Raw genomic sequence first — 27038 nt, forward strand, 5'->3', positions numbered from 1 at the left:
AACTACACAATGAATGAATGGATGAAGCACACACAGGGCTCCAATGAGGGAACCACACATTGAATGAATGAAGCACACACTGGGCTCCAATGAGGGAACTACACAATGAATGAATGAATGAAGCACACACAGGGCTCCAATAAGGGAACTACACACTGAATGAATGAAGAATGAAGCACACACTGGGCTCCAATGAGGGAACTACACAATGAATGAATGAATGAATCACACACTGGGCTCCAATGAGGGAACTACACAATGAATGAATGAAGCACACACTGGGCTCCAATGAGGAAACTACACAATGAATGAATGAAGCACACCCAGGGTGCCAATGAGGGAACTAAACAATGAATGAATGAAGCACACCCAGGGCTCCAAAGAGGAAACTACACAATGAATGAAGGAATGAAGCACACCCAGGGCTCCAATGAGGAAACTACACAATGAATGAATGAAGCACCCACTGGGCTCCAATGAGGAAACTACACAATGAATGAATGAAGCACACCCAGGGCGCCAATGAGGGAACTAAACAATGAATGAATGAAGCACACCCAGGGCTCCAAAGAGGAAACTACACAATGAATGAAGGAATGAAGCACACCCAGGGCTCCAATGAGGGAACTACACAATTAATGAATGAAGCACACCCAGGGCTCCAATGAGGGAACTACACATTGAATGAATGAAGCACACACAGGGCTCCAATGAGGGAACTACACACTGAATGAAGGAATGAAGCACACCCAGGGCTCCAATGAGAGAACTACACAATGAATGAATGAAGCACACCCAGGGCTCCAATGAGGGAACTACACAATGAATGAAGGAATGAAGCACACCCAGGGCTCCAATGAGGGAACTACACAATGAATGAATGAAGCACACCCAGGGCTCCAATGAGTGAACTACACAATGAATGAATGAAGCACACCTAGGGCTCCAATGAGGGAACTACACAATGAATGAATGAATGAAGCACACACAGGGCTCCAATGAGGGAACTACACAATGAATGAATGAATGAAGCACAGACAGGGCTCCAATGAGGGAACTACACAATGAATGAATAGAGCACACGCTGGGCTTCAATGAGGGAACTACACAATGAATGAATGAAGCACACCCAGGGCTCCAATGAGGGAACTACACAATGAATTAATGAAGCACACCCAGGGCTTCAATGAGGGAACTACACAATGAATGAATGAAGCACACACAGGGCTCCAATGAGGGAACTACCCATGAATGAATAAATGAAGCACATACTGGGCTTCATTGAGGGAACTACACAATGAATGAATGAAGCACACCCATGGCTCCATGAGGGAAATACACAATGAATGAATGAAGCACACCCAGGGCTCCAATGAGGGAACTACACAATGAATGAATGAATGAAGTACACACAGGGCTCCAATGAGGGAACTACACAATGAATGAATGAATGAAGCACAGACAGGGCTCCAATGAGGGAACTACACAATGAATGAATGAAGCACACGCTGGGCTCCAATGAGGGAACTACACAATGAATGAAGGAAGCACACACAGGGCTCCAATGAGGAAACAAAACAATGAATGAATGAAGCACACCCAGGGCTCCAATGAGGGAACTACACAATGAATTAATGAAGCACACCCAGGGCTTCAATGAGGGAACTACACAATGAATGAATGAAGCACACCCAGGGCTCCAATGAGGGAACTACACAATGAATTAATGAAGCACAACCAGGGCTCCAATTAGGGAACTACACAATGAAAGAATGAAGCACACCCAGGGCTCCAATGTGGGAACTACATAATGAATGAATGAAGCACACCCAGGGCTCCAATGAGGGAACTACACAATGAATGAATGAAGCACACACTGGTCTCCAATGAGGGAACTACACAATGAATGAATGAATGAAGCACACCCAGGGCTCCTATGCGGGAACTACACAATGAATGAATGAAGCACACACAGGGCTCCACTGAGGGAACTGCGCAATGAATGAATGAAGCACACACTGGGCTCCAATTAGGGATCTATGCAATGAATGAATGAAGCACACCAAGGGCACCAATGAGGAAACTACACAATGAATGAATGAAGCACACCCAGGGCTCCAATGAGGGAACTACACAATGAATGAATGAAGCACACCCAGGGCTCCAATGAGGGAACTACACAATGAATCAATGAAGCTCACCCAGGGCTCCAATGAGGGAACTACACAATGAATGAATGAATGAAGCACACCCAGGGCTCCTATGCGGGAACTACACAATGAATGAATGAATAAAGCACACACAGGGCTCCAATGAGGGAACTACACAATGAATGATGCACACACTGGGCTCCAATGAGTAAACTACACAATGAATGAATGAAGCACACCCAGGGCTCCAATGAGGGGACTACACAATGAATGAATGAATGAATGAATGAAGCACACACTGGGTTCCAATGAGGGAACTGCACAATGAATGAACGAAGCACACCTAGGGCTCCAATGAGGGAATTACACAATGAATGAATGAAGCACACACTGGGTTCCAATGAGGGAACTGCACAATGAATGAACGAAGCACACCTAGGGCTCCAATGAGGGAACTACACAATGAATGAATGAAGCACACCCTGGGCTCCAATGAGGGAGGAACACAATGAATGAATGAAGGACACAAAATGCTCCAATAAGGGAACTACTCACTGAATTAATGAATGAATGAAGCACACACAGGGCTCCAATGAGGGAACTACACACTGAATGAATGAAGCACACACAGGGCTCCAATGAGGGAACTACCCATGAATGAATAAATGAAGCACATACTGGGCTCCAATGAGGGAACCACACAATGAATGAGTGAATCACAAACAGGGCTCCATTGAGGGAACTACACAATGAATGAATGAAGCACACCCATGGCTCCATGAGGGAAATACACAATGAATGAATGAAGCACACACAGGGCTCCAATGAGGGAACTACAAAATGAATGAATGAATGAATGAAGCACACACAGGGCTCCAATGAGGGAACTACACAATGAATGAATGAATGAAGCACAGACAGGGCTCCAATGAGGGAACTACACAATGAATGAATGAAGCACACGCTGGGCTCCAATGAGGGAACTACACAATGAATGAAGGAAGCACACACAGGGCTCCAATGAGGAAACAAAACAATGAATGAATGAAGCACACCCAGGCCTCCAATGAGGGAACTACACAATGATTGAATGAAGCACACCCAGTACTTCAATAGGGGAACTACACAATGAATGAATGAAGAACACCCAGGGCTCCAATGAGGGAACTACACAATGAATGAATGAAGCACAACCAGGGCTCCAATTAGGGAACTACACAATGAATGAATGAAGCACACACTGGTCTCCAATGAGGGAACTACACAATGAATGAATGAATGAAGCACACCCAGGGCTCCTATGCGGGAACTACACAATGAATGAATGAATGAAGCACACACAGGGCTCCACTGAGGGAACTGCTCAATGCATGAATGAAGCACACACTGGGCTCCAATGAGGGACCTACACAATGAATGAATGAAGCACACACTGGGCTCCAATTAGGGAACTATGCAATGAATGAATGAAGCACACCAAGGGCTCCAATGAGGAAACTACACAATGAATGAATGAAGCACACCCAGGGCTCCAATGAGGGAACTACACAATGAATGAATGAAGCACACCCTGGGCTCCAATGAGGGAACTACACAATGAATCAATGAAGCTCACCCAGGGCTCCAATGAGGGAACTACACAATGAATGAATGAATGAATCACACCCAGGGCTCCTATGCGGGAACTACACAATGAATGAATGAATAAAGCACACACATGGCTCCAATGAGGGAACTACACAATGAATGATGCACACACTGGGCTCCAATGAGTAAACTACACAATGAATGAATGAAGCACACCCAGGGCTCCAATAAGGGAATTACACAATGAATGAATGAAGCACACACTGGGCTCCAATGAGGGAACTGCACAATGAATGAACGAAGCACACCTAGGGCTCCAATGAGGGAACTACACAATGAATGAATGAAGCACACCCTGGGCTCCAATGAGGGAGGAACACAATGAATGAATGAAGGACACAAAATGCTCCAATAAGGGAACTACACACTGAATTAATGAATGAATGAAGCACACACTGCGCTCCAATGAGGGAACTACACAATGAATGAAGAATGAAGCACACACTGGGCTCCAATGAGGGAACTACACAATGAATGAATGAATGAATGAATCACACACTGGGTTCCAATGAGGGAACTACACAATGAATGAATGAAGCACACACTGGGCTCCAATGAGGAAACTACACAATGAATGAAGCACACACTGGGCTCCAATGAGGAAACTACACAATTAATGAATGAAGCACACACAGGGCTCCAAAGAGGAAACTACACAATGAATGAAGGAATGAAGCACACCCAGGGCTCCAATGAAGGAACTACACAATGAATGAATGAAGCACACCCAGGGCGCCAATGAGGGAACTACACAATGAATGAAGGAATGAAGCACACCCAGGGCTCCAATGAGGGAACTACACAATGAATGAATGAAGCACACCCAGGGCTCCAATGAGGGAACTACACAATGAATGAATGAAGCACACACAGGGCTCCAATGAGGGAACTACACAATGAATGAAGGAATGAAGCACACCCAGGGCTCCAATGAGGGAACTACACAATGAATGAATGAAGCACACCCAGGGCTCCAATGAGGGAACTTCACAATGAATGAATGAAGCACACACAGGGCTCCAATGAGGGAACTACACAATGAATGAATGAAGCACACCCAGGGCTCCAATGAGGGAACGACACAATGAATGAATGAAGCACACACAGGGCTCCAATGAGGGAACTAAACACTGAATGAATGAATGAATGAAGCACACACAGGGCTCCAATGAGGGAACTACACAATGAATGAAGAATGAAGCACACACTTGGCTCCAATGAGGGAACTACACAATGAATGAATGAATGAATCACACACTGGGTTCCAATGAGGGAACTACACAATGAATGAATAAAGCACACACTGGGCTACAATGAGGAAAATACACAATGAATGAATGAAGCACACCCTGGGCTCCAATGAGGGAACTAAACAATGAATGAATGAAGCACACCCAGGGCTCCAAAGAGGAAACTACACAATGAATGAAGGAATGAAGCACACCCAGGGCTCCAATGAGGGTACTACACAATGAATGAATGAAGCACACCCATGGCTCCAATGAGGGAACTACACAATGCATGAAGGAATGAAGCACACCCAGGGCTCCAATAAGGGAACTACACAATGAATGAATGAAGCACACCTAGGGCTCCAATGAGGGAACTACACAATGAATGAATGGATGAAGCACACACAGGGCTCCAATGAGGGAACCACACATTGAATGAATGAAGCACACACTGGGCTCCAATGAGGGAACTACACAATGAATGAATGAATGAAGCACACACAGGGCTCCAATAAGGGAACTACACACTGAATGAATGAAGAATGAAGCACACACTGGGCTCCAATGAGGGAACTACACAATGAATGAATGAATGAATCACACACTGGGCTCAAATGAGGGAACTACACAATGAATGAATGAAGCACACACTGGGCTCCAATGAGGAAACTACACAATGAATGAATGAAGCACACCCAGGGCGTCAATGAGGGAACTAAACAATGAATGAATGAAGCACACCCAGGGCTCCAAAGAGGAAACTACACAATGAATGAAGGAATGAAGCACACCCAGGGCTCCAATGAGGAAACTACACAATGAATGAATGAAGCACCCACTGGGCTCCAATGAGGAAACTACACAATGAATGAATGAAGCACACCCAGGGCGCCAATGAGGGAACTAAACAATGAATGAATGAAGCACACCCAGGGCTCCAAAGAGGAAACTACACAATGAATGAATGAAGCACCCACTGGGCTCCAATTAGGGAACTACACAATGAATGAATGAAGCACACCCCGGGCTCCAATGAGGAAACTACACAATGAATGAATGAAGCACACCCAGGGCGCCAATGAGGGAACTAAACAATGAATGAATGAAGCAGACCCAGGGCTCCAAAGAGGAAACTACACAATGAATGAAGGAATGAAGCACACCCAGGGCTCCAATGAGGGAACTACACAATGAATGAATGAAGCACACCCAGGGCTCCAATGAGGGAACTACACATTGAATGAATGAAGCACACACAGGGCTCCAATGAGGGAACTACACACTGAATGAATGAATGAATGAAGCACACACAGGGCTCCAATGAGGGAACTACACAATGAATGAATGGATGAAGCACACACAGGGCTCCAATGAGGGAACCACACATTGAATGAATGAAGCACACACTGGGCTCCAATGAGGGAACTACACAATGAATGAATGAATGAAGCACACACAGGGCTCCAATAAGGGAACTGCACACTGAATGAATGAATGAATGAAGCACACACAGGGCTCCAATGAGGGAACTACCCCATGACTGAATAAATGAAGCACATACAGGGCTCAAATGAGGGAACCACAAAATGAATGAATGGAGCACACACAGGGCTCCATTGAGGGAACTACACAATGAATGAATGAAGCACACCAATGGCTCCAATGAGTGCAATACACAATGAATGAATGAAGGACACAAAATGCTCCAATAAGGGAACTAAACACTGAATTAATGAATGAATGAAGCACACACTGCGCTCCAATGAGGGAACTACACAATGAATGAAGAATGAAGCACACACTGGGCTCCAATGAGGGAACTACACAATGAATGAATGAATGAATGAATCACACACTGGGTTCCAATGAGGGAACTACACAATGAATGAATGAAGCACACACTGGGCTCCAATGAGGAAACTACACAATGAATGAAGCACACACTGGGCTCCAATGAGGAAACTACACAATGAATGAATGAAGCACACACAGGGCTCCAAAGAGGAAACTACACAATGAATGAAGGAATGAAGCACACCCAGGGCTCCAATGAGGGAACTACACAATGAATGAATGAAGCACACCCAGGGCGCCAATGAGGGAACTACACAATGAATGAAGGAATGAAGCACACCCAGGGCTCCAATGAGGGAACTACACAATGAATGAATGAAGCACACCCAGGGCTCCAATGAGGGAACAACACAATGAATGAATGAAGCACACACAGGGCTCCAATGAGGGAACTACACAATGAATGAAGGAATGAAGCACACCCAGGGCTCCAATGAGGGAACTACACAATGAATGAATGAAGCACACCCAGGGCTCCAATGAGGGAACTTCACAATGAATGAATGAAGCACACACAGGGCTCCAATGAGGGAACGACACAATGAATTAATGAAGCACACACAGGGCTCCAATGAGGGAACTAAACACTGAATGAATGAATGAATGAATGAAGCACACACAGGGCTCCAATGAGGGAACTACACAATGAATGAAGAATGAAGCACACACTTGGCTCCAATGAGGGAACTACACAATGAATGAATGAATGAATCACACACTGGGTTCCAATGAGGGAACTACACAATGAATGAATGAAGCACACACTGGGCTACAATGAGGAAAATACACATTGAATGAATGAGCACACCCTGGGCTCCAATGAGGGAACTAAACAATGAATGAATGAAGCACACCCAGGGCTCCAAAGAGGAAACTACACAATGAATGAAGGAATGAAGCACACCCAGGGCTCCAATGAGGGTACTACACAATGAATGAATGAAGCACACCCAGGGCTCCAATGAGGGAACTACACAATGCATGAAGGAATGAAGCACACCCAGGGCTCCAATGAGGGAACTACACAATGAATGAATGAAGCACACCTAGGGCTCCAATGAGGGAACTACACAATGAATGAATTGATGAAGCACACACAGGGCTCCAATGAGGGAACCACACATTGAATGAATGAAGCACACACTGGGCTCCAATGAGGGAACTACACAATAAATGAATGAATGAAGCACACACAGGGCTCCAATAAGGGAACTACACACTGAATGAATGAAGAACGAAGCACACACTGGGCTCCAATGAGGGAACTACACAATGAATGAATGAATTAATCACACACTGGGCTCCAATGAGGGAACTACACAATGAATGAATGAAGCACACACTGGGCTCCAATGAGGAAACTACACAATGAATGAATGACGCACACCCAGGGCGTCAATGAGGGAACTAAACAATGAATGAATGAAGCACACCCAGGGCTCCAAAGAGGAAACTACACAATGAATGAAGGAATGAAGCACACCCAGGGCTCCAATGAGGAAACTACACAATGAATGAATGAAGCACCCACTGGGCTCCAATGAGGAAACTACACAATGAATGAATGAAGCACACCCAGGGCTCCAAAGAGGAAACTACACAATGAATGAATGAAGCACCCACTGGGCTCCAATTAGGGAACTACACAATGAATGAATGAAGCACACCCGGGCTCCAATGAGGAAACTACACAATGAATGAATGAAGCACACCCAGGGCGCCAATGAGGGAACTAAACAATGAATGAATGAAGCACACCCAGGGCTCCAAAGAGGAAACTACACAATGAATGAAGGAATGAAGCACACCCAGGGCTCCAATGAGGGAACTACACAATGAATGAATGAAGCACACCCAGGGCTCCAATGAGGGAACTACACACTGAATGAATGAATGAATGAAGCACACACAGGGCTCCAATGAGGGAACTACACAATGAATGAATGGATGAAGCACACACAGGGCTCCAATGAGGGAACCACACATTGAATGAATGAAGCACACACTGGGCTCCAATGAGGGAACTACACAATGAATGAATGAATGAAGCACACACAGGGCTCCAATAAGGGAACTACACACTGAATGAATGGATGAATGAAGCACACACAGGGCTCCAATGAGGGAACTACCCCATGACTGAATAAATGAAGCACATACAGGGCTCCAATGAGGGAACCACACAATGAATGAATGGAGCACACACAGGGCTCCAATGAGGGAACTACACAATGAATGAATGGATGAAGCACACACAGGGCTCCAATGAGGGAACCACACATTGAATGAATGAAGCACACACTGGGCTCCAATGAGGGAACTACACAATGAATGAATGAATGAAGCACACACAGGGCTCCAATAAGGGAACTACACACTGAATGAATGAATGAATGAAGCACACACAGGGCTCCAATGAGGGAACTACCCCATGACTGAATAAATGAAGCACATACAGGGCTCCAATGAGGGAACCACACAATGAATGAATGGAGCACACACAGAGCTCCATTGAGGGAACTACACAATGAATGAATGAAGCACACCAATGGCTCCAATGAGTGCAATACACAATGAATGAATGAAGGACACAAAATGCTCCAATAAGGGAACTACACACTGAATTAATGAATGAATGAAGCACACACTGCGCTCCAATGAGGGAACTACACAATGAATGAAGAATGAAGCTCACACTGGGCTCCAATGAGGGAACTACACAATGAATGAATGGATGAAGCACACACAGGGCTCCAATGAGGGAACCACACATTGAATGAATGAAGCACACACTGGGCTCCAATGAGGGAACTACACAATGAATGAATGAATGAAGCACACACAGGGCTCCAATAAGGGAACTACACACTGAATGAATGGATGAAGCACACACAGGGCTCCAATGAGGGAACCACACATTGAATGAATGAAGCACACACTGGGCTCCAATGAGGGAACTACACAATGAATGAATGAATGAAGCACACACAGGGCTCCAATAAGGGAACTACACACTGAATGAATGAATGAATGAAGCACACACAGGGCTCCAATGAGGGAACTACCCCATGACTGAATAAATGAAGCACATACAGGGCTCCAATGAGGGAACCACAAAATGAATGAATGGAGCACACACAGGGCTCCATTGAGGGAACTACACAATGAATGAATGAAGCACACCAATGGCTCCAATGAGTGCAATACACAATGAATGAATGAAGGACACAAAATGCTCCAATAAGGGAACTAAACACTGAATTAATGAATGAATGAAGCACACACTGCGCTCCAATGAGGGAACTACACAATGAATGAAGAATGAAGCACACACTGGGCTCCAATGAGGGAACTACACAATGAATGAATGAATGAATGATTCACACACTGGGTTCCAATGAGGGAACTACACAATGAATGAATGAAGCACACACTGGGCTCCAATGAGGAAACTACACAATGAATGAAGCACACACTGGGCTCCAATGAGGAAACTACACAATGAATGAATGAAGCACACACAGGGCTCCAAAGAGGAAACTACACAATGAATGAAGGAATGAAGCACACCCAGGGCTCCAATGAGGGAACTACACAATGAATGAATGAAGCACACCCAGGGCGCCAATGAGGGAACTACACAATGAATGAAGGAATGAAGCACACCCAGGGCTCCAATGAGGGAACTACACAATGAATGAATGAAGCACACCCAGGGCTCCAATGAGGGAACAACACAATGAATGAATGAAGCACACACAGGGCTCCAAAGAGGGAACTACACAATGAATGAAGGAATGAAGCACACCCAGGGCTCCAATGAGGGAACTACACAATGAATGAATGAAGCACACCCAGGGCTCCAATGAGGGAACTTCACAATGAATGAATGAAGCACACACAGGGCTCCAATGAGGGAACGACACAATGAATGAATGAAGCACACACAGGGCTCCAATGAGGGAACTAAACACTGAATGAATGAATGAATGAAGCACACACAGGGCTCCAATGAGGGAACTACACAATGAATGAAGAATGAAGCACACACTTGGCTCCAATGAGGGAACTACACAATGAATGAATGAATGAATCACACACTGGGTTCCAATGAGGGAACTACACAATGAATGAAGAAGCACACACTGGGCTACAATGAGGAAAAAACACATTGAATGAATGAGCACACCCTGGGCTCCAATGAGGGAACTAAACAATGAATGAATGAAGCACACCCAGGGCTCCAAAGAGGAAACTACACAATGAATGAAGGAATGAAGCACACCCAGGGCTCCAATGAGGGTACTACACAATGAATGAATGAAGCACACCCAGGGCTCCAATGAGGGAACTACACAATGCATGAAGGAATGAAGCACACCCAGGGCTCCAATGAGGGAACTACACAATGAATGAATGAAGCACACCTAGGGCTCCAATGAGGGAACTACACAATGAATGAATGGATGAAGCACACACAGGGCTCCAATGAGGGAACCACACATTGAATGAATGAAGCACACACTGGGCTCCAATGAGGGAACTACACAATAAATGAATGAATGAAGCACACACAGGGCTCCAATAAGGGAACTACACACTGAATGAATGAAGAATGAAGCACACACTGGGCTCCAATGAGGGAACTACACAATGAATGAATGAATGAATCACACACTGGGCTCCAATGAGGGAACTACACAATGAATGAATGAAGCACACACTGGGCTCCAATGAGGAAACTACACAATGAATGAATGAAGCACACCCAGGGCGTCAATGAGGGAACTAAACAATGAATGAATGAAGCACACCCAGGGCTCCAAAGAGGAAACTACACAATGAATGAAGGAATGAAGCACACCCAGGGCTCCAATGAGGAAACTACACAATGGATGAATGAAGCACCCACTGGGCTCCAATGAGGAAACTACACAATGAATGAATGAAGCACACCCAGGGCACCAATGAGGGAACTAAACAATGAATGAATGAAGCACACCCAGGGCTCCAAAGAGGAAACTACACAATGAATGAATGAAGCACCCACTGGGCTCCAATTAGGGAACTACACAATGAATGAATGAAGCACACCCCGGGATCCAATGAGGAAACTACACAATGAATGAATGAAGCACACCCAGGGCGCCAATGAGGGAACTAAACAATGAATGAATGAAGCACACCCAGGGCTCCAAAGAGGAAACTACACAATGAATGAAGGAATGAAGCACACCCAGGGCTCCAATGAGGGAACTACACAATGAATGAATGAAGCACACCCAGGGCTCCAATGAGGGAACTACACATTGAATGAATGAAGCACACACAGGGCTCCAATGAGGGAACTACACACTGAATGAATGAATGAATGAAGCACACACAGGGCTCCAATGAGGGAACTACACAATGAATGAATGGATGAAGCACACACAGGGCTCCAATGAGGGAACCACACATTGAATGAATGAAGCACACACTGGGCTCCAATGAGGGAACTACACAATGAATGAATGAATGAAGCACACACAGGGCTCCAATAAGGGAACTACACACTGAATGAATGAATGAATGAAGCACACACAGGGCTCCAATGAGAGATCTACCCCATGACTGAATAAATGAAGCACATACAGGGCTCCAATGAGGGAACCACACAATGAATGAATGGAGCACACACAGGGCTCCATTGAGGGAACTACACAATGAATGAATGAAGCACACCAATGGCTCCAATGAGTGCAATACACAATGAATGAATGAAGGACATAAAATGCTCCAATAAGGGAACTACACACTGAATTAATGAATGAATGAAGCACACACTGCGCTCCAATGAGGGAACTACACAATGAATGAAGAATGAAGCACACACTGGGCTCCAATGAGGGAACTACACAATGAATGAATGAATGAATGAATCACACACTGGGTTCCAATGAGGGAACTACACAATGAATGAATGAAGCACACACTGGGCTCCAATGAGGAAACTACACAATGAATGAAGCACACACTGGGCTCCAATGAGGAAACTACACAATGAATGAATGAAGCACACACTGGGCTCCAATGAGGAAACTACACAATGAATGAAGCACACACTGGGCTCCAATGCGGAAACTACACAATGAATGAATGAAGCACACACTGGGCTCCAATGAGGAAACTACACAATGAATGAAGCACACACTGGGCTCCAATGAGGAAACTACACAATGAATGAATGAAGCACACACTGGGCTCCAATGAGGAAACTACACAATGAATGAATGAAGCATACACTGGGCTCCAATGAGGGAACTTCACAATGAATGAATGAAGCACACACAGGGCTCCAATGAGGGAACTACACAATGAATGAATGAAGCACACCCAGGGCGCCAATGAGGGAACTACACAATGAATGAAGGAATGAAGCACACCCAGGGCTCCAATGAGGGAACTACACAATGAATGAATGAAGCACACCCAGGGCTCCAATGAGGGAACTACACAATGAATGAATGAAGCACACACAGGGCTCCAATGAGGGAACTACACAATGAATGAAGGAATGAAGCACACCCAGGGCTCCAATGAGGGAACTACACAATGAATGAATGAAGCACACCCAGGGCTCCAATGAGGGAACTTCACAATGAATGAATGAAGCACACACAGGGCTCCAATGAGGGAACGACACAATGAATGAATGAAGCACACACAGGGCTCCAATGAGGGAACTAAACACTGAATGAATGAATGAATGAAGCACACACAGGGCTCCAATGAGGGAACTACACAATGAATGAAGAATGAAGCACACCCAGGGCTCCAATGAGGGAACTACACAATGAATGAATGAAGCACACCCAGGGCTCCAATGAGGGAACTACACATTGAATGAATGAAGCACACACAGGGCTCCAATGAGGGAACTACACACTGAATGAATGAATGAATGAATGAAGCACACACAGGGCTCCAATGAGGGAACTACACAATGAATGAATGGATGAAGCACACACAGGGCTCCAATGAGGGAACCACACATTGAATGAATGAAGCACACACTGGGCTCCAATGAGGGAACTACACAATGAATGAATGAATGAATGAAGCACACACAGGGCTCCAATAAGAGAACTACACACTGAATGAATAAATGAATGAAGCACACACAGGGCTCCAATGAGGGAACTACCCCATGACTGAATAAATGAAGCACATACAGGGCTCCAATGAGGGAACCACACAATGAATGAATGGAGCACACACAGGGCTCCATTGAGGGATCTACACAATGAATGAATGAAGCACACCCAAGTCAAGTCAAGTCAAGTCAAAAAATTTGTATAGCGCGCTACATACCCAGAGGGTCTCAAGGCGCTTGAAGAAGGGTGGGGAGTTATTTGTCGAAAATCCATGTTTTGAGTTGCTTTCTGAATGCTAGGTGGTTCTGAGTGAGACGAAGGTGAGTGGGAAGTGAGTTCTAAGTTTTCGCTGCTAGGTAGGAGAAGGATCTACCTCCCATGGTGGTTTTGTTGATGCGAGGTACAGTGGCAAGGGCTTGGTTGGAGGATCGTAGTTGGCGTGAGGGGGTGTAGAAGGATAGTCGTGAGTTGAGGCATTCGGGACCGATTTCGTAGAGTGCTTTGTGTACGTGGGTTAGGAGCCGGAAGGTGATCCTCTTATTGACGGGGAGCCAGTGGAGGTTTTTCAGGTGATCAGAGATGTGCTCTTGACGCGGGATGTCTAATATGAGCCTGGCTGAGGCGTTTTGGATACGTTGTAGTTTCTTCTGGAGTTTTGCGGTGGTGCCGGCGTAGAGGGTGTTTCCGTAGTCCAGTCGGCTCGTGACCAGAGCGTGGGTGACTGTTTTTCTGGTTTCGGTGGGGATCCAGCGGAAAGTTTTTTTGAGCATGCGAAGAATGTTGAAGCAAGATGAAGAAACGGCGTTGACTTGTCTGTTCATCGAGAGTGAGGAGTCCAGAATGACGCCCAGGTTCCGTGCGTGGTCCGTCGGGATGGGTGCTTTTCCAAGGGCTTCTGGCCACCAAGAGTCGTCCCAGGCGGAAGGGGAGGTACCTAGGATGAGGACTTCTGTTTTGTCTTAGTTCAGTTTCATTCGGCTGTGCTTCATCCATTCGGCTACTTCTTTCATCCCTTCGTGAAGGTTGGTTTTGGCCGTGTTAGGGTCTCTGGTGAGTGATAGGATCAGTTGAGTGTCGTCGGCGTAGGAGATGATGTTGAGGTTATGTTGGCGTGCGATGGCCGCAAGGGGGCTCATGTAAACGTTGAATAGGGTGGGACTGAGTGAGGATCCTTGAGGTACTCCGCAGATGACTTCAGTGGCCTCTGACTTGAATGGTGGGAGGCGGACTCTCTGGGTTCTTCCGGTGAGGAACGAGGTGATCCATTCCAGAGCTTTTCCTTGGATTCCGATGTCTTTGAGGCGCTGTAGAAGGGTGCTATGGCAGACTGTGTCGAATGCTGCGGAGAGGTCGAGGAGGATGAGGGCGACTGTGTCTCCATTGTCCAGTAGAGTTCGAATGTCGTCTGTTGCTGCGATGAGGGCGGTTTCAGTGCTGTGCTTAGCTCGGAAGCCGGACTGTGAAGAGTCGAGGGATTTGTTGGTTCCGAGGAATGCGGCGAGCTGGTTGTTGACAGCTTTCTCGATGACTTTGGCCGGGAATGGAAGGAGCGAGATGGGACGATAGTTTTTGAGTTCGGTGGGGTCAGCTGTGGGTTTTTTCAGGAGGGCGCTGAGTTCGGCATGTTTCCAGCTTTCCGGGAAGGATGCAGAGTTGAAGGAGCAGTTGATGACGTCTCGGAGGTGCGGTGCAATAATGGAGTCTGCTTTGTTGAAGATGTGGTGAGGGCAGGGGTCTGTGGGGGATCCTGAGTGGATAGAATTAGCACAACCATGGCTCCAATGAGGGAACTACACAATGAATGAATGATTGAAGCACACACAGGGCTCCAATGAGGGAACTACACAATGAACAAATGAATGAAGCACACACAGGGCTCCAATGAGGGAACTACACAATGAATTAATGAATGAAGCACAGACAGGGCTCCAATGAGGGAACTACACAATGAATGAATGAAGCACACGCTGGGCTCCAATGAGGGAACTACACAATGAATGAAGGAAGCACACACATGGCTCCAATGAGGGAACTACACAATGAATGAAGGAAGCACACACAGGGCTCCAATGAGGAAACAAAACAATGAACGAATAAAGCACACCCAGGGCTCCAATGAGGGAACTACACAATGAATTAATGAAGCTCACCCAGGGCTTCAATGAGGGAACTACACAATGAATGAATCAAGCACACCCAGGGCTCCAATGAGGGAACTACACAATGAATGAATCAAGCACAACCAGGGCTCCAATTAGGGAACTACACAATGAATGAATGAAGCACACCCAGGGCTCCAATGAGGGAACTACACAATGAATGAATGAATGAAGCACATCGAGGGCTCCTATGCGGGAACTACACAATGAATGAATGAAGCACACACAGGGCTCCAATGAGGGAACTGCGCAATGAAAGAATGAATGAAGCACACACAGGGCTCCAATGAGGGAACTACACAATGAATCAATCAATCAATCAGTGACACTTATAAAGCGCGCTACATACCCGTAGGGTCTCAAGGCGCTGGGGGGTGGGGGGGTGCCGCTACTGCTCGAACAGCCAGGTCTTCAGCTTCTTCCTGAAGGAGAGGTGGTCTTGGGTCAGGCGCAGGTCGGTCGGGAGGGAGTTCCAGGTCTTGGCGGCCAGGTAGGAGAAGGACCTTCCTCCTGTAGTCGCTCTTCGGATGCGGGGGACGGCGGCGAGGGCGTGGTTGGCTGATCGGAGGTGGCGTTTGGGAGCGTAGAAGTTGACTCGGCTGTTGAGGTAGCTCGGGCCTTGGTCGTGTAGGGCTTTGTGTGCGTGGGTGAGGAGGCGGAAGGTGATTCTTTTGTTGACGGGGAGCCAGTGAAGGTCTCTCAGATGTCCGGAGATGTGGCTGGTTCGTGGGATGTCGAGGATGAGTCTGGCTGAGGCGTTCTGGATCCGCTGGAGTCTCTTCTGGAGCTTGGCGGTGGTACCGGCGTAGAGGGCGTTGCCGTAGTCCAGTCGGCTGGTGACGAGGGCCTGGGTGACGGTCTTCCTGGTCTCGGTGGGGATCCACCAGAAGATCTTCCGTAGCATGCGTAGGATGTTGAAGCACGCCGAGGAGACGTTGTTGACTTGCCTGGTCATGGAGAGGGAGGGGTCCAGGATGAAGCCCAGGTTGCGTGCGTGGTCTGTCGGTTTGGGTGCGGTGCCCAGGGCGGGAGGCCACCAGGAGTCGTCCCAGGCGGAGGGTGAGGGTGAGGAGCCCAGGATGAGGATGAATGAAGAATTAAGCACACACTGGGCTCCAATGAGGGAACTACACAATGAATGAATGAATGAATCACACACTGGGTTCCAATGAGGGAACTACACAATGAATGAATGAAGCACACACTGGGCTCCAATGAGGAAACTACACAATGAATGAATGAAGCACACACTGGGCTCCAATGAGGAAACTACACAATGAATGAAGCACACCCAGGGCTCCAATGAGAGAACTACACAATGAATGAATGAAGCACACCCAGGGCTCCAATGAGGGAACCACACAATGAATGAATGGAGCACACACAGGGCTCCATTGAGGGAACTACACAATGAATGAATGAAGCACACCCATGGTTCCAATGAGTGCAATACACAATGAATGAATGGAGCACAACCATGGCTCCAATGAGGGAACTACACAATGAATGAATGAATGAAGCACACACAGGGCTCCAATGAGGGAACTACACAATGAATTAATGAATGAAGCACAGACAGGGCTGCAATGAGGGAACTACACAATGAATGAATGAAGCACACGCTGGGCTCCAAAGAGGGAACTACACAATGAATGAAGGAAGCACACACAGGGCTCCAATGAGGAAACAGAACAATGAATGAATGAAGCACACCCAGGCCTCCAATGAGGGAACTACACAATGAATGAATGAAGCACACCCAGGGCTCCAAGGAGGGAACTACACAATGAATGAATGAAGCACAACCAGGGCTCCAATTAGGGAACTACACAATGAAAGAATGAAGCACACCCAGGGCTCCAATGTGGGAACTACACAATGAATGAATGAATGAAGCACAGACAGGGCTCCAATGAGGGAACTACACAATGAATGAATGAAGCACACGCTGGGCTCCAATGAGGGAACTACACAATGAATGAATGAAGCACACCCAGGGCTCCAATGAGGGACCTACACAATGAATGAATGAAGCACACATTGGGCTCCAATTAGGGAACTATGCAATGAATGAATGAAGCACACCAAGGGCTCCAATGAGGAAACTACACAATGAATGAATGAAGCACACCCAGGGCTCCAATGAGGGAACTACACAATGAATGAATGAAGCACACCCAGGGCTCCAATGAGGGAACTACACAATGAATCAATGAAGCTCACCCAGGGCTCCAATGAGGGAACTACACAATGAATGAATGAATGAAGCACACCCAGGGCTCCTATGCGGGAACTACACAATGAATGAAAGAATAAAGCACACACATGGCTCCAATGAGGGAACTACACAATGAATGATGCACACACTGGGCTCCAATGAGTAAACTACACAATGAATGAATGAAGCACACCCAGGGCTCCAATAAGGGAATTACACAATGAATGAATGAAGCACACACTGGGCTCCAATGAGGGAACTGCACAATGAATGAAGGAATGAAGCACACCCAGGGCTCCAATGAGGGAACTACACAATGAATGAATGAAGCACACACAGGGCTCCAATGAGGGAACTACACAATGAATGAAGGAATGAAGCACACCCAGGGCTCCAATGAGGGAACTACACAATGAATGAATGAAGCACACCCAGGGCTCCAATGAGGGAACTTCACAATGAATGAATGAAGCACACACAGGGCTCCAATGAGGGAACTACACAATGAATGAATGAAGCACACCCAGGGCTCCAATGAGGGAACGACACAATGAATGAATGAAGCACACACAGGGCTCCAATGAGGGAACTAAACACTGAATGAATGAATGAATGAAGCACACACAGGGCTCCAATGAGGGAACTACACAATGAATGAAGAATGAAGCACACACTTGGCTCCAATGAGGGAACTACACAATGAATGAATGAATGAATCACACACTGGGTTCCAATGAGGGAACTACACAATGAATGAATGAAGCACACACTGGGCTACAATGAGGAAAATACACAATGAATGAATGAGCACACCCTGGGCTCCAATGAGGGAACTAAACAATGAATGAATGAAGCACACCCAGGGCTCCAAAGAGGAAACTACACAATGAATGAAGGAATGAAGCACACCCAGGGCTCCAATGAGGGTACTACACAATGAATGAATGAAGCACACCCAGGGCTCCAATGAGGGAACTACACAATGCATGAAGGAATGAAGCACACCCAGAGCTCCAATGAGGGAACTACACAATGAATGAATGAAGCACACCTAGGGCTCCAATGAGGGAACTACACAATGAATGAATGGATGAAGCACACACAGGGCTCCAATGAGGGAACCACACATTGAATGAATGAAGCACACACTGGGCTCCAATGAGGGAACTACACAATGAATGAATGAATGAAGCACACACAGGGCTCCAATAAGGGAACTACACACTGAATGAATGAAGAATGAAGCACACACTGGGCTCCAATGAGGGAACTACACAATGAATGAATGAATGAATCACACACTGGGCTCCAATGAGGGAACTACACAATGAATGAATGAAGCACACACTGGGCTCCAATGAGGAAACTACACAATGAATGAATGAAGCACACCCAGGGCGTCAATGAGGGAACTAAACAATGAATGAATGAAGCACACCCAGGGCTCCAATGAGGAAACTACACAATGAATGAATGAAGCACCCACTGGGCTCCAATGAGGAAACTACACAATGAATGAATGAAGCACACCCAGGGCGCCAATGAGGGAACTAAACTATGAATGAATGAAGCACACCCAGGGCTCCAAAGAGGAAACTACACAATGAATGAAGGAATGAAGCACACCCAGGGCTCCAATGAGGGAACTACACAATGAATGAATGAAGCACACCCAGGGCTCCAATGAGGGAACTACACATTGAATGAATGAAGCACACACAGGGCTCCAATGAGGGAACTACACACTGAATGAATGAATGAATAAAGCACACACAGGGCTCCAATGAGGGAACTACACAATGAATGAATGGATGAAGCACACACAGGGCTCCAATGAGGGAACCACACATTGAATGAATGAAGCACACACTGGGCTCCAATGAGGGAACTACACAATGAATGAATGAATGAAGCACACACAGGGCTCCAATAAGGGAACTACACACTGAATGAATGAATGAATGAAGCACACACAGGGCTCCAATGAGGGAACTACCCCATGACTGAATAAATGAAGCACATACAGGGCTCCAATGAGGGAACCACACAATGAATGAATGGAGCACACACAGGGCTCCATTGAGGGAACTACACAATGAATGAATGAAGCACACCCATGGTTCCAATGAGTGCAATACACAATGAATGAATGGAGCACAACCATGGCTCCAATGAGGGAACTACACAATGAATGAATGAATGAAGCACACACAGGGCTCCAATGAGGGAACTACACAATGAATTCATGAATGAAGCACAGACAGGGCTGCAATGAGGGAACTACACAATGAATGAATGAAGCACACGCTGGGCTCCAATGAGGGAACTACACAATGAATGAAGGAAGCACACACAGGCCTCCAATGAGGAAACAAAACAATGAATGATTGAAGCACACCCAGGCCTCCAATGAGGGAACTACACAATGAATGAATGAAGCACACCCAGGGCTCCAATGAGGGAACTACACAATGAATGAATGAAGCACAACCAGGGCTCCAATTAGGGAACTACACAATGAAAGAATGAAGCACACCCAGGGCTCCAATGTGGGAACTACACAATGAATGAATGAATGAAGCACAGACAGGGCTCCAATGAGGGAACTACACAATGAATGAATGAAGCACACGCTGGGCTCCAATGAGGGAACTACACAATGAATGAAGGAAGCACACACAGGGCTCCAATGAGGAAACAAAACAATGAATGAATGAAGCACACCCAGGCCTCCAATGAGGGAACTACACAATGAATGAATGAAGCACACCCAGGGCTCCAATGAGGGAACTACACAATGAATGAATGAAGCACAACCAGGGCTCCAATTAGGGAACTACACAATGAAAGAATGAAGCACACCCAGGGCTCCAATGTGGGAACTACACAATGAATGAATGAAGCACACCCAGGGCTCCAATGAGAGAACTACACAATGAATGAATGAAGCACACACTGGTCTCCAATGAGGGAACTACACAATGAATGAATGAATGAAGCACACCCAGGGCTCCTATGCGGGAACTACACAATGAATGAATGAAGCACACAAAGGGCTCCACTGAGGGAACAGCGCAATGCATGAATGAAGCACACACTGGGCTCCAATGAGGGACCTACACAATGAATGAATGAAGCACACACTGGGCTCCAATTAGGGAACTATGCAATGAATGAATGAAGCACACCAAGGGCTCCAATGAGGAAACTACACAATGAATGAATGAAGCACACCCAGGGCTCCAATGAGGGAACTACACAATGAATGAATGAAGCACACCCAGGGCTCCAATGAGGGAACTACACAATGAATCAATGAAGCTCACCCAGGGCTCCAATGAGGGAACTACACAATGAATGAATGAATGAAGCACACCCAGGGCTCCTATGCGGGAACTACACAATGAAAGAATGAATAAAGCACACACATGGCTCCAATGAGGGAACTACACAATGAATGATGCACACACTGGGTTCCAATGAGGGAACTGCACAATGAATGAACGAAGCACACCCAGGGCTCCAATAAGGGAATTACACAATGAATGAATGAAGCACACACTGGGCTCCAATGAGGGAACTGCACAATGAATGAACGAAGCACACCTAGGGCTCCAATGAGGGAACTACACAATGAATGAATGAAGCACACCCTGGGCTCCAATGAGGGAGGAACACAATGAATGAATGAAGGACACAAAATGCTCCAATAAGGGAACTACACACTGAATTAATGAATGAATGAAGCACACACTGGGCTCCAATGAGGGAACTACACAATGAATGAAGAATGAAGCACACACTGGGCTCCAATGAGGGAACTACACAATGAATGAATGAATGAATGAATCACACACTGGGTTCTAATGAGGGAACTACACAATGAATGAATGAAGCACACACTGGGCTCCAATGAGGAAACTACACAATGAATGAATGAAGCACACACTGGGCTCCAATGAGGAAACTACACAATGAATGAATGAAGCACACAAAGGGCTCCAAAGAGGAAACTACACAATGAATGAAGAAATGAAGCACACCCAGGGCTCCAATGAGGGAACTACACAATGAATGAATGAAGCACACCCAGGGCGCCAATGAGGGAACTACACAATGAATGAAGGAATGAAGCACACCCAGGGCTCCAATGAGGGAACGACACAATGAATGAATGAAGCACACCCAGGGCTCCAATGAGGGAACTACACAATGAATGAATGAAGCACACACAGGGCTCCAATGAGGGAACTACACAATGAATGAAGGAATGAAGCACACCCAGGGCTCCAATGAGGGAACTACACAATGAATGAATGAAGCACACCCAGGGCTCCAATGAGGGAACTTCACAATGAATGAATGAAGCACACACAGGGCTCCAATGAGGGAACTACACAATGAATGAATGAAGCACACCCAGGGCTCCAATGAGGGAACGACACAATGAATGAATGAAGCACACACAGGGCTCCAATGAGGGAACTAAACACTGAATGAATGAATGAATGAAGCACACACAGGGCTCCAATGAGGGAACTACACAATGAATGAAGAATGAAGCACACACTTGGCTCCAATGAGGGAACTACACAATGAATGAATGAATGAATCACACACTGGGTTCCAATGAGGGAACTACACAATGAATGAATGAAGCACACACTGGGCTACAATGAGGAAAATACACAATGAATGAATGAAGCACATCCTGGGCTCCAATGATGGAACTAAACAATGAATGAATGAAGCACACCCAGGGCTCCAATGAGGGAACTACACAATGCATGAAGGAATGAAGCACACCCAGGGCTCCAATGAGGGAACTACACAATGAATGAATGAAGCACACCTAGGGCTCCAATGAGGGAACTACACAATGAATGAATGGATGAAGCACACACAGGGCTCCAATGAGGGAACCACACATTGAATGAATGAAGCACACACTGGGCTCCAATGAGGGAACTACACAATGAATGAATGAACGAATGAAGCACACACAGGGCTCCAATAAGGGAACTACACACTGAATGAATGAAGAATGAAGCACACACTGGGCTCCAATGAGGGAACTACACAATGAATGAATGAATGAATGAATCACACACTGGGTTCTAATGAGGGAACTACACAATGAATGAATGAAGCACACACTGGGCTCCAATGAGGAAACTACACAATGAATGAATGAAGCACACACTGGGCTCCAATGAGGAAACTACACAATGAATGAATGAAGCACACACAGGGCTCCAAAGAGGAAACTACACAATGAATGAAGAAATGAAGCACACCCAGGGCTCCAATGAGGGAACTACACAATGAATGAATGAAGCACACCCAGGGCGCCAATGAGGGAACTACACAATGAATGAAGGAATGAAGCACACCCAGGGCTCCAATGAGGGAACGACACAATGAATGAATGAAGCACACCCAGGGCTCCAATGAGGGAACTACACAATGAATGAATGAAGCACACACAGGGCTCCAATGAGGGAACTACACAATGAATGAAGGAATGAAGCACACCCAGGGCTCCAATGAGGGAACCACACAATGAATGAATGAAGCACACCCAGGGCTCCAATGAGGGAACTTCACAATGAATGAATGAAGCACACACAGGGCTCCAATGAGGGAACTACACAATGAATGAATGAAGCACACCCAGGGCTCCAATGAGGGAACGACACAATGAATGAATGAAGCACACACAGGGCTCCAATGAGGGAACTAAACACTGAATGAATGAATGAATGAAGCACACACAGGGCTCCAATGAGGGAACTACACAATGAATGAAGAATGAAGCACACACTTGGCTCCAATGAGGGAACTACACAATGAATGAATGAATGAATCACACACTGGGTTCCAATGAGGGAACTACACAATGAATGAATGAAGCACACACTGGGCTACAATGAGGAAAATACACAATGAATGAATGAAGCACACCCTGGGCTCCAATGATGGAACTAAACAATGAATGAATGAAGCACACCCAGGGCTCCAATGAGGGAACTACACAATGCATGAAGGAATGAAGCACACCCAGGGCTCCAATGAGGGAACTACACAATGAATGAATGAAGCACACCTAGGGCTCCAATGAGGGAACTACACAATGAATGAATGGATGAAGCACACACAGGGCTCCAATGAGGGAACCACACATTGAATGAATGAAGCACACACTGGGCTCCAATGAGGGAACTACACAATGAATGAATGAACGAATGAAGCACACACAGGGCTCCAATAAGGGAACTACACACTGAATGAATGAAGAATGAAGCACACACTGGGCTCCAATGAGGGAACTACACAATGAATGAATGAATGAATCACACACTGGGCTCCAATGAGGGAACTACACAATGAATGAATGAAGCACACACTGGGCTCCAATGAGGAAACTACACAATGAATGAATGAAGCACACCCAGGGCGCCAATGAGGGAACTAAACAATGAATGAATGAAGCACACCCAGGGCTCCAAAGAGGAAACTACACAATGAATGAAGGAATGAAGCACACCCAGGGCTCCAATGAGGAAACTACACAATGAATGAATGTAGCACCCACTGGGCTCCAATGAGGAAACTACACAATGAATGAATGAAGCACACCCAGGGCGCCAATGAGGGAACTAAACAATGAATGAATGAAGCACACCCAGGGCTCCAAAGAGGAAACTACACAATGAATGAAGGAATGAAGCACACCCAGGGCTCCAATGAGGGAACTACACAATGAATGAATGAAGCACACCCAGGGCTCCAATGAGGGAACTACACATTGAATGAATGAAGCACACACAGGGCTCCAATGAGGGAACTACACACTGAATGAATGAATGAATGAATGAAGCACACACAGGACTCCAATGAGGGAACTACACAATCAATGAATGGATGAAGCACACACAGGGCTCCAATGAGGGAACCACACATTGAATGAATGAAGCACACACTGGGCTCCAATGAGGGAACTACACAATGAATGAATGAATGAAGCACACACAGGGCTCCAATAAGAGAACTACACACTGAATGAATAAATGAATGAAGCACACACAGGGCTCCAATGAGGGAACTACCCCATGACTGAATAAATGAAGCACATACAGGGCTCCAATGAGGGAACCACACAATGAATGAATGGAGCACACACAGGGCTCCATTGAGGGATCTACACAATGAATGAATGAAGCACACCCAAGTCAAGTCAAGTCAAGTCAAAAAATTTGTATAGCGCGCTACATACCCAGAGGGTCTCAAGGCGCTTGAAGAAGGGTGGGGAGTTATTTGTCGAAAATCCATGTTTTGAGTTGCTTTCTGAATGCTAGGTGGTTCTGAGTGAGACGAAGGTGAGTGGGAAGTGAGTTCTAAGTTTTCGCTGCTAGGTAGGAGAAGGATCTACCTCCCATGGTGGTTTTGTTGATGCGAGGTACAGTGGCAAGGGCTTGGTTGGAGGATCGTAGTTGGCGTGAGGGGGTGTAGAAGGATAGTCGTGAGTTGAGGCATTCGGGACCGATTTCGTAGAGTGCTTTGTGTACGTGGGTTAGGAGCCGGAAGGTGATCCTCTTATTGACGGGGAGCCAGTGGAGGTTTTTCAGGTGATCAGAGATGTGCTCTTGACGCGGGATGTCTAATATGAGCCTGGCTGAGGCGTTTTGGATACGTTGTAGTTTCTTCTGGAGTTTTGCGGTGGTGCCGGCGTAGAGGGTGTTTCCGTAGTCCAGTCGGCTCGTGACCAGAGCGTGGGTGACTGTTTTTCTGGTTTCGGTGGGGATCCAGCGGAAAGTTTTTTTGAGCATGCGAAGAATGTTGAAGCAAGATGAAGAAACGGCGTTGACTTGTCTGTTCATCGAGAGTGAGGAGTCCAGAATGACGCCCAGGTTCCGTGCGTGGTCCGTCGGGATGGGTGCTTTTCCAAGGGCTTCTGGCCACCAAGAGTCGTCCCAGGCGGAAGGGGAGGTACCTAGGATGAGGACTTCTGTTTTGTCTGAGTTCAGTTTCATTCGGCTGTGCTTCATCCATTCGGCTACTTCTTTCATCCCTTCGTGAAGGTTGGTTTTGGCCGTGTTAGGGTCTCTGGTGAGTGATAGGATCAGTTGAGTGTCGTCGGCGTAGGAGATGATGTTGAGGTTATGTTGGCGTGCGATGGCCGCAAGGGGGCTCATGTAAACCTTGAATAGGGTGGGACTGAGTGAGGATCCTTGAGGTACTCCGCAGATGACTTCAGTGGCCTCTGACTTGAATGGTGGGAGGCGGACTCTCTGGGTTCTTCCGGTGAGGAACGAGGTGATCCATTCCAGAGCTTTTCCTTGGATTCCGATGTCTTTGAGGCGCTGTAGAAGGGTGCTATGGCAGACTGTGTCGAATGCTGCGGAGAGGTCGAGGAGGATGAGGGCGACTGTGTCTCCATTGTCCAGTAGAGTTCGAATGTCGTCTGTTGCTGCGATGAGGGCGGTTTCAGTGCTGTGCTTAGCTCGGAAGCCGGACTGTGAAGAGTCGAGGGATTTGTTGGTTCCGAGGAATGCGGCGAGCTGGTTGTTGACAGCTTTCTCGATGACTTTGGCCGGGAATGGAAGGAGCGAGATGGGACGATAGTTTTTGAGTTCGGTGGG

General features: G+C 46.5%; 1 protein-coding gene across 1 annotated transcript in view; it reads right to left on the reverse strand.

Annotated features, from left to right (window-relative positions):
* Nucleotides 1-27038, reverse strand: part of LOC147736956 (NACHT, LRR and PYD domains-containing protein 3-like) — a 409027-nt gene that overhangs the window by 164318 nt on the left and 217671 nt on the right. The gene's annotated exons all lie outside the window — the stretch shown is intronic.

The sequence above is a fragment of the Lissotriton vulgaris genome, chromosome 1_1, assembly GCF_964263255.1.
Source record: "Lissotriton vulgaris chromosome 1_1, aLisVul1.2, whole genome shotgun sequence".
Classification (NCBI taxonomy): Eukaryota; Metazoa; Chordata; class Amphibia; order Caudata; family Salamandridae; genus Lissotriton; species Lissotriton vulgaris.